Below are 8,917 nucleotides of genomic sequence, written 5' to 3' on the forward strand. Positions count from 1 at the left end.
ACATGCACGCAATTTATAAAATGGCCACCCTGATTCTGCTAATTAGGGAAGTGTGCGACTCGCTACATGTAAGCCTGGCCGTGCCCAAAATCTTCTAATCAAAGTGTACCCTGCTACCATAGTAAAACTTACAAGTCTGTTCAAGGTCAAAATAAAGTCGTAAACAAACATCTGTCATCAGCTGTTTCGTGGAGATATATTTCGGGGGCAAGCCCTCCGCCATCGAAAATACGGAAAACAGCTTAAGAAAAAATACAGTCACAAAGAAAATATGACCAGTGAGGTCCGATACAGAACATTTCAGGACTGTTGGAAAAATGAATTTAAATAGTTACAATACGATGAAAAAAAATACATGTTTTGCAGTGTTTGTAAAAAGTACTCCACGGAAGAGGGGGGTTCATATGTTACTGGTTGCGTTATCTTTAAAAAAAACATTCATCCAAGCACATAAGGTCTGAATGTCATCAAATAAATATGAAAACAGAAAAGTCTAACAACAACCGAAGGGGGACATGTGATGGAGACAAGGCTGTCAGGATGCTAAATTGTGCAACCATCACAAAACGCACCTGTCTATTTCGCAATGCACATTTCCTTGCAAAGGATTGGGGGGGCAAACATCGAGTGTGTTCGGGTTTAACGTCTTTTTCAACAATTTTTCAGTCATATAAACAACGGTGTCTACTTGTAGCAGTGAGCACTATGTCCAACTTTATAGTGCTGCCTCACTGGAATATCACGCCGTAGACACGTGACATGATACCCCACCCAGATGACCTAGTTTTTGACCCGACATGAACCAGTTTCAATCCTAGCCTAGAGATCATCAATATAATCATTTTGTGCAAGTTTGTGTCAAATTAAACTTGGAACGGTCAGTAACATGTAAAAAGGAAACCACATCCCCATAAAAAACGGGTTTTGATATACCTTCTCGCAGAAGTGTCTTTAAACTGCCATTGTATTCTAAAACCAAGTCTGAATTACGATAGTAAAATTTAGCAAAGTATTTACGTAATTTAAAATCCTCCACATGACTAAACGCTCTTGCAAACCGAATGGTTATGGCTCCTTAAAGGACCGAAATTTGCTATTTTAGGCTTGTGAACAAGATAGAGACCATATTTTGCAATCAACTTTAATCAAACTTGCACACATCTTGTATTTGGTAAAATTATAAAACGTTTTATTAAAAGAGGTTACGTCCCAACTGTTTGAGACATACCGCATGTTTAGTGTTCAACCCGTTTACAGTTGGACACTACGCTTTCCTCTTTGATTGTGTCTGACGGAAGAGGGGGGGGGGGGGGGGGGGGGACTCTATGATAAGCAGTTTTTAAATCCTACCAGGACTGAACTGTTTTGATATCTGTCGTCTGGCCCGTTTCGTCGGGCCCTTAAGGGTGTTTCTCTTGTTGCTCTGTCTTCTGAAAAGGCATCGAGTACATGCGTTTTTGGTTCTAAAGGTTTGCTTTTTATATTTTTATACACGAGCATTTTGTGTTTTACTTCCCATGCCTTTTTGTTTCCATTACGTATGTTAGAGATTCACCTGGAGGGGGCGGCCGTAAAAATAATCTGAAAAGTAGATCCCTCGGAAGCACCGAGAACAATGCAAACAGTGAAAATTGCAGACTCGGTTTGATTGAGTCTGTTCATGAGCAGTAATGGAAAAAGTCGCCCCGACTTCATCTCAGTGTTGTTATATTTTCTGGTCCTTCGGGATCATTCATTTCAACTCATTTAGATTTGAAGATTGTATACTGCTTAAGCCGGTGCTAGGGGGCGTGAGCAGTGTTGCATTTTCCATTACTGCTCATGAACAGACTCAATCAAACCGAGTCTGCAATTTTTCACTGTTTGCATTGTTCTCGGTGCTTCCGGGGATTACTTTTCAGATTATTTTACAGTACCGGTCTTTGGAACATGGTGGGGTGGTGTTATTATAAATGCGTTAAATATTGCCTGCGTATCTGGAAAAGGGCCCAAACAAAACCCCTTTCAAACAAAATAAAAAACAAATCTGCGACAAGGGGTGCACAATTTGTTCCATGGAAATACCAACTACTTGTCTAAAAACTGCATTCCCAAACCTGATGTAAATGTTGTTCAATAAAAAGAAAAGGGCTTTACAAACTTCGTCACAGGTCCACATTGTATAATGTTTAATAATATTGCTAGTAAAAATTCAAAATTGCTAGCGAGAACTGTAGCATTCTCTCTGGCAAAAGTCTTTTGAATTAGGGCAGTTAGTTTGTCATTTATTAAGTTATGCGATAAAGTGGTATACAAAGTAGAAAAATCGTATGTACCGACTGTAAATACCTTGTAATTATTAATTTTAAACTTATCCAGGATTTCGTGTTTTTCTCTAATGTGTCTATTCAAGTTCCTCTTATTAGAGTTAATTCGGTTAAAGTATCGCGCGTGTAAATAAAATCTGGAAAGTAGATCCCTCGGAAGCACCGAGAACAAGGCAAACAGTGAAAATTGCAGACTCGGTTTGATTGAGTCTGTTCATGAGCAGTAATGGAAAATGCAACACTGCCCACGCCCCCTAGCACCGGCTTAAGCAGTATTCAATCTTCAAATCTAAATGAGTTGAAATCAATGATCCCGAAGGACCAGAAAATATTTTAATTTCTGCAGTAATCCTTCAGATGTTCTGGCATCATGTCTCTACGAACTAAAGACTAAACGTGTTGAATGAGCTTTCATGTCTTGTATAGCACGTGGAAAGTGTGATTCCGTTATTTGTTTGAACCACTCCGTTGCATGCCAGTTTTCTTCTACTCACGGTTTTCTCGTGGTGGCCCATCCTTTGTCGGAGTCTGCATATTGTTCTCGGCCGATCCGTTTAGTTACGCTCTGTTGAGTAGGACTGGTTTCGTCCCCAACGTTTTCTTACTGAGCCTTTTAGTTGCAAGATGACACGGTTATTTGAACTAAGAGACACAGATGGTTCGGAAGTGATTTCACCTAAACACATTAGCGCAAAACGGTACTACTAACAATTCACATCAAGACCGATGAACATTTCTATACTAGCCCGCCCGCTAAGCTCAGTAGGGAGAGCGTAGGTCTACGGATCGCGGGGTCGCGAGTTCGATTCCCGGGCGAGACGTATGTTCTCCGTGACAATTTGATAAAATACATTGTGTCTGAAATCATTCGTCCTCCACCTCTGATATTCATGTGGGGAAGTTTGCAGTTATTTGCGGAGAACAGGTCTGTACTGGTACAGAATCCAGGAACACTGGTTAGGTTAACTGCCCGCCGTTACTTAACTGAAATACTGTTGAAAAACGGCGTTAAACCCAAAACAAACAAGCATTTCTATACTAGAAAAGGAAAAAAACTTGTTTTGATTTAATGATATCACGCTTGATACGAGCTTCCATACCGTTCCAGTATGTTATTTTATGTTTTAATTTGATGATGTCACGCTTGATACGAGTTTTCATAACGTTCCAGTATGTTATTTTATTTACTACATGGATGCAGGTACGTCTATCACTGCTTGTCGATTCTTAGCGGATTTCGGTCTTGTTTTTGCGGTATCTACTAGGGAGTCAGTGGCGCAGTGGTTAGAGGTCGGACTACAACGCCAGCGGTCCGGGTTCGATTCCCGGTCGCGGCTGATATCCCGACTAGTGTTCAGTGCTGGGTGATTTACTTAAATTGGTACTGTTTCCAGCAGTATCGGCCTAGACTGGATGCCGGGGAGGTAAATATGACGCCTGCTGTGGGCTCATCTGGAAATAAGTTGTTCCATCCATTCTAGGTGGGGACTTTCGTCGACTACCCACGTTAAACGAGAAACTTTACCTCTAGAGATACAAACGCCAAAACTGATAAAAATATGGGGATGGGAATACGGATTTCTTGCGGAAAATGCGAGGGGATCCTTGATCCACAACGTGTGACCTAATGTCCATGCCTGACTGATTGTAAGCTAGTGGCTGACGTTTGCGCTCGTATTTGTGAGCTTTTGGCCGTTGAAATATACAATCGAAATTGTCCCGCCGCCAAACTTTTCAAAGGCACTCTTTTTTTCAATCAGCGGAGAAGTTTAAAAAATCTGTATTTAACCTGAGATTCCAGTTTTTGATAGCCTAATAAATCTATAAGACAATAGTAGGCGAGAATATCTTTTATATGAACACAAACGGAATAAGATGTATGTTATTCTGAAAAGGGACGTTCAGAATATTAGACGTGCATTTGTTCTTTAAAGATATGTTGGTTGGTTGGTTTGTTTGTTTGTTTGTTTTGGGTTTAACACCGTTTTTCAACAGTATTCCAGTCATGTAACGGCGGGCAGTTAACCTAACCAGTGTTCCTGGATTCTGTACCAGTACAAACCTGTTCTCCGCAAGTAACTGCCAACTTCCCCACATGAATCAGAGGTGGAGGACTAATGATTTCAGACACAATGTCGTTTATCAAATAGTCACGGAGAACATACGCCCCCGCCCGAGGATCGAACTCACGACCCCGCGATCCGTAAACCAACGCTCTACCTAAGCGGGCGGGCTTAAAGATTTGTCTGCAACTTTCAGATTAATACAGTTTTATTCACTAGTTTTAGAATTACGTCTTGATCCGATTTAACACGTTCTGGTAATTACGATACTTTCGAGCAAATAACTGGTAACTGTTTAATTGGAAACCAATCATATCGCTAACTAATAGTAATTACCTTGCGATGTATGTAGAACTTCCTTTTATGGATGGTTAACTTGCAGTATCGTTTCCAAAGAATTAAATTATAAACTCGTTTCTTAAAGCACATACGCCCAGACAATTCGAAAACTTAGTCAACTACCGTGGAATGCTCCCTCTATCTAAATGAATAAGCAGTTTTTAAATCCTACCAGGACTGAACTGTTTTGATAGCTGTCTTCTGGCCTGTTTCGTCGGGCCCTTAAGGGTGTTTCTGTTGTTGCTCTGTCTTCTGGAAAGGCATTGAGTACATACGTTTTTGGTTCTAAAGGTTTGCTTGTTAGCTAACCTGAGCAAGGTGAGTTTTTCTGATCGCTCGATGTCCGACGTCTGTCGTCTGTCAACATTTTAGCTTGTGTATGCGATAGAGGCTGTATTTTTCAATTAATCTTCATGAATATTGGTCAGAATGATAACCTTGATGAAATCTAGGCCGAGTTCGAAAATGGGTCATCTCGGGTCAAAAACTAGGTCACTAGGTCAAGTCAAAGAAAAACCTTGTGTATGCGATAGAGGCTGTATTTTTCAATTAATCTTCATGAATGTTGGTCAGAATGATAACCTTGATAAAATCTAGGCCGAGTTTGAAAATGGGTCATCTCGGGTCAAAAACTAGGTCATTAGATCAAATCAAAGAAAAACCTTGTGTATGCGATAGAGGCTGTATTTTTCAGTTGATCTTCATGAATATTGGTCAGAATGATTGCCTTGATAAAATCTAGGCCGAGTTCAAAAATGGGTCATCTCTTCAAAAACTAGGTCACTAGGTCAAATCAAAGAAAAACCTTGTGTATGCGATAGAGGCTGTATTTTTCAATTATTCTTCATGAATATTGGTCAGAATGATAACCTTGATGTAATCTAGGCCGAGTTCGAAAATGGGGCATCTCGATACAAAAACTAGGTCACTAGGTCAAATAAAAAAAACCTTGTGTATGCGATAGAGGCTGTATTTTTCAATTGATCTTAATGAATATTGGTCAGAATAATTGCCTTGATGAAATCTAGGCCGAGTTCAAAAATGGGTCATCTCGGGTCAAAAACTAGGTCACTAGGTCAAATCAAAGAAAAACCTTGTGTATGCGATAGAGGCGGTATTTTTCAATTGATATTCATGAATTTTGGTCAGAATGATTACCTTGATAAAATCTAGGCCGAGTTCGAAAATGGGTCATCTGGGTTCAAAAACTAGGTCACTAGGTCAAATCAAGGAAAAAACTTGTGTATGCGATAGAGGCTGTATTTTTCAACTGATCTTCATGAAATTTAGCCAGAATGTTAACCTTGATAAAATCTAGGCCGAGTTTGAAAATGGGTCATCTGGGGTCAAAAACTAGGTCACTAGGTCAAATCGAAGAAAAATATGTGTGTATGCAATAGAGGATGTAGTTTTCAATTATCTTCATTAAATTTGGTCAGAGTGATTGCCTTGATGAAATCTAGGTCGAGTTTGAATATGGGTTATCTGAGGTCAAAAACTAGGTCACTAGGTCAAATTAAAGAAAAATCTTGTGTATGCGATAGAGACTGTTTTTTTTTTTTTTCAATTGATTTTTATAAAATTTGGTCAGGATGATTGCCTTAATGACATCTAGGTCGAATTTGGATACGGGTCATCTGAGGTCAAAAACTAGGTCACTTGGTCAAATCAAAGAAAAAAACTTGTGTTTGTGATAGAGGCTGTATTTTTCAATTGATCTTCATGAATTTTGGTCAGAATGATTGCCTTGATAAAATCTAGGTCGAGTTTGAACATGGGTCATCTAGGGTCAAAAACTAGGTCATATCTAAGAAAATGCTTGTTTTATCGCAAGAGACCAATTTTTTTGGTCCAATCTTAATGAAAATTGGTCAGAATATTTGTTTCCATGAAATCACTAGGTCAAACATGTTTTACACTGTTATGGTGTGTTTCTTAGGTGAGCGACCTAGGGCCATCTTGGCCCTCTTGTCATATATTTATACACGAGCATGTCTGTGTTTTACATGCCATGCCTTTTTGTTTCCATTACGTGTGTTAAAGATTCACCTGGAGGGGATTACTTTTATTTACACTGCCCCGTGTCTTTGGAACATGGTGGGGGTAAGAGTGAGGTTGGGTTCGCACCATAAACCAGTTTAAGCTCCCCAGTGATGTTTTTGCCACTGACCGTTCCAAGGCGGTGCCCCACTGTGTTCCTTTGTTTGTTCGTTTTGTCCTCGTGTGTTGGCTTTGTGTTTGTGGTGTGCACGTCTGCGTGCTGTGGGTTTCGTTTTGGGGAGGCTGAGGTTTTAGTACGTGGCGTTCCCTGTTTGGTGTTTGTCTTTGTTTTTTACTGTCTTCAGCGAAGTCTCTCAATGCGTCTGGCAAAGTCGGTCATATTTAAGTGGATAACATTAATTTGAGGAAGCTTTAGAGCTGTCTCAAACTAACAGACTCAACTCAAGGTTTGTGTACTTATCTAAGCCAATAAAATGACCATGAAACGCATCTCAAATAATTACACAACTTTAGTCAAAAGATGAATACCCAATTGAGTTTAGTAATTACAACAGACTTCAGTATTGTTGTGAAACCATGGCCTGGGTTATATCAGTTGATTCCAAGCTGCAACATACAAAGAATTCAGTAAGAACTTCATGCTTGCACAGTTAATTAGCAAACTGAACCAAAATGGCTGCACCGAAAAGAATGTTTAAAAACTTTAAGATGGTTCAAACTGTTGGCAGCATATTTTGTTTTAAAAATGCAGTCTATATATAGATAAAAAGGAGAGCTTTACACGTATATACGTTACATGTATCTGCTGAACGTTCAAATCATTAGCGGATATCCCGATAAGCACAATGGTATTATTCTTTCTTGATATGTATTTTAGTACATTTATTTTTTATTTCACGTGTTTCAATATCTAATGTTTATATCAAATTATGATGGGAGAAGAACTTTTTATATAACCCGGCATATTATAGTATCTGTTACAAAGATATGATAGACGTAGTTCTTAACTGTTTTAATGTCCATTTTCTGATATAATTACTTGTTAACACATTTGAAAACAGATTGTCCTTGAAAGTTTAAATTTGATACTAGAAGAAAACTGCAGAAATCAATCACTACTTCATATCGCCGATTATTATCGCTTGGTGAGAATGATATTTTAAAAAGGTCATTGTGCATTTTATAGGTATTTACTATCTGAATTATATACATATTTGATATCATGTAAACACCTTAACTAATTATGTATGTTTCATTACCCACACCATTGTGCTGATATTATTTTGATGAATTGTTGGATCGGAGATTCCTAAAATTCCTATTTGAATGTCGAGATAGTAGGTAAGAGTCTTTTAGAAAAAAAAGTTTAAAATTCAATAGACAGTCCTTTGAGATTACAACATCTGATTATATAAAGAAGCAGAGAAGGACTTCTAAAGAGAAATTATTTGTATTAATGTCACGGTACAGAACTTGAATATTAAAACGGGGAGAAAATGTGTAGGCGGCCGGGTAGCTCAGTCGGTAGAGCTTTGGAACGGCATTCCGAGACCCCGGGTTCGAGTCCCGGTCTGGCTGCACATTTTTCTCACCCTGTGACATTAAGCACTAACAAATTGATCTCTGGTAAGTTTTAAACATCATTATTTTGCCAACACGTTAATTGATATAATTGTCTTTGTCAACAAGAAGGAATCATAGCAAATTTTGTAGACAAGTGAGTAATGTTTATCAGTGGAAATGGAATAACCTTTGTGAAAGTGATATCAGGCACGTGCTTTACGATTAAATCTGAAAAAATGTCGCAATCGCTTATGCAAATGCAAAGAAAAAAGTTTTTTTTTGTAAAAGTCCTGTTAATGACACGTTGTTGAACATACAGTACTTTTAAAAAATCTCACACGAGTTAAATTGTACATTCTAAGTATCCTAACAAGTGCATTTGCTCTAGATGGAAAAGCCTCTCGGAAAGAATGAGTAGAAATGCAGGGTGGAGCTGTCGGTTCTTTCTGAAAACAAATGATACAACTAATTTGTATATCTTATTTAAACAAACATATGTTGAAACACGACATAAATAAATGAGAAAGCGAACGATGTAAACGTGAAATTAACTGTCATTCAACAATTGTAAGATAGTTTTATACCGAATGGAATGAACCAGTCTTTTAAATGGCACTCATAACTTACTTGACAAATTTCTATATC

The 8,917-nt window shown here is 38.4% G+C and overlaps 1 non-coding gene across 1 annotated transcript; it reads left to right on the forward strand.

Moving 5' to 3' along the window:
* Positions 1–8,215: 8,215 nt before the first annotated feature.
* On the forward strand, positions 8,216–8,287 carry Trnaa-ggc (transfer RNA alanine (anticodon GGC)). The gene has a single exon. It is a non-coding gene; the product is annotated as a tRNA-Ala (tRNA).
* Positions 8,288–8,917: the final 630 nt, after the last annotated feature.

This window comes from Mercenaria mercenaria, chromosome 10, assembly GCF_021730395.1.
Source record: "Mercenaria mercenaria strain notata chromosome 10, MADL_Memer_1, whole genome shotgun sequence".
NCBI lineage: Eukaryota > Metazoa > Mollusca > Bivalvia > Venerida > Veneridae > Mercenaria > Mercenaria mercenaria.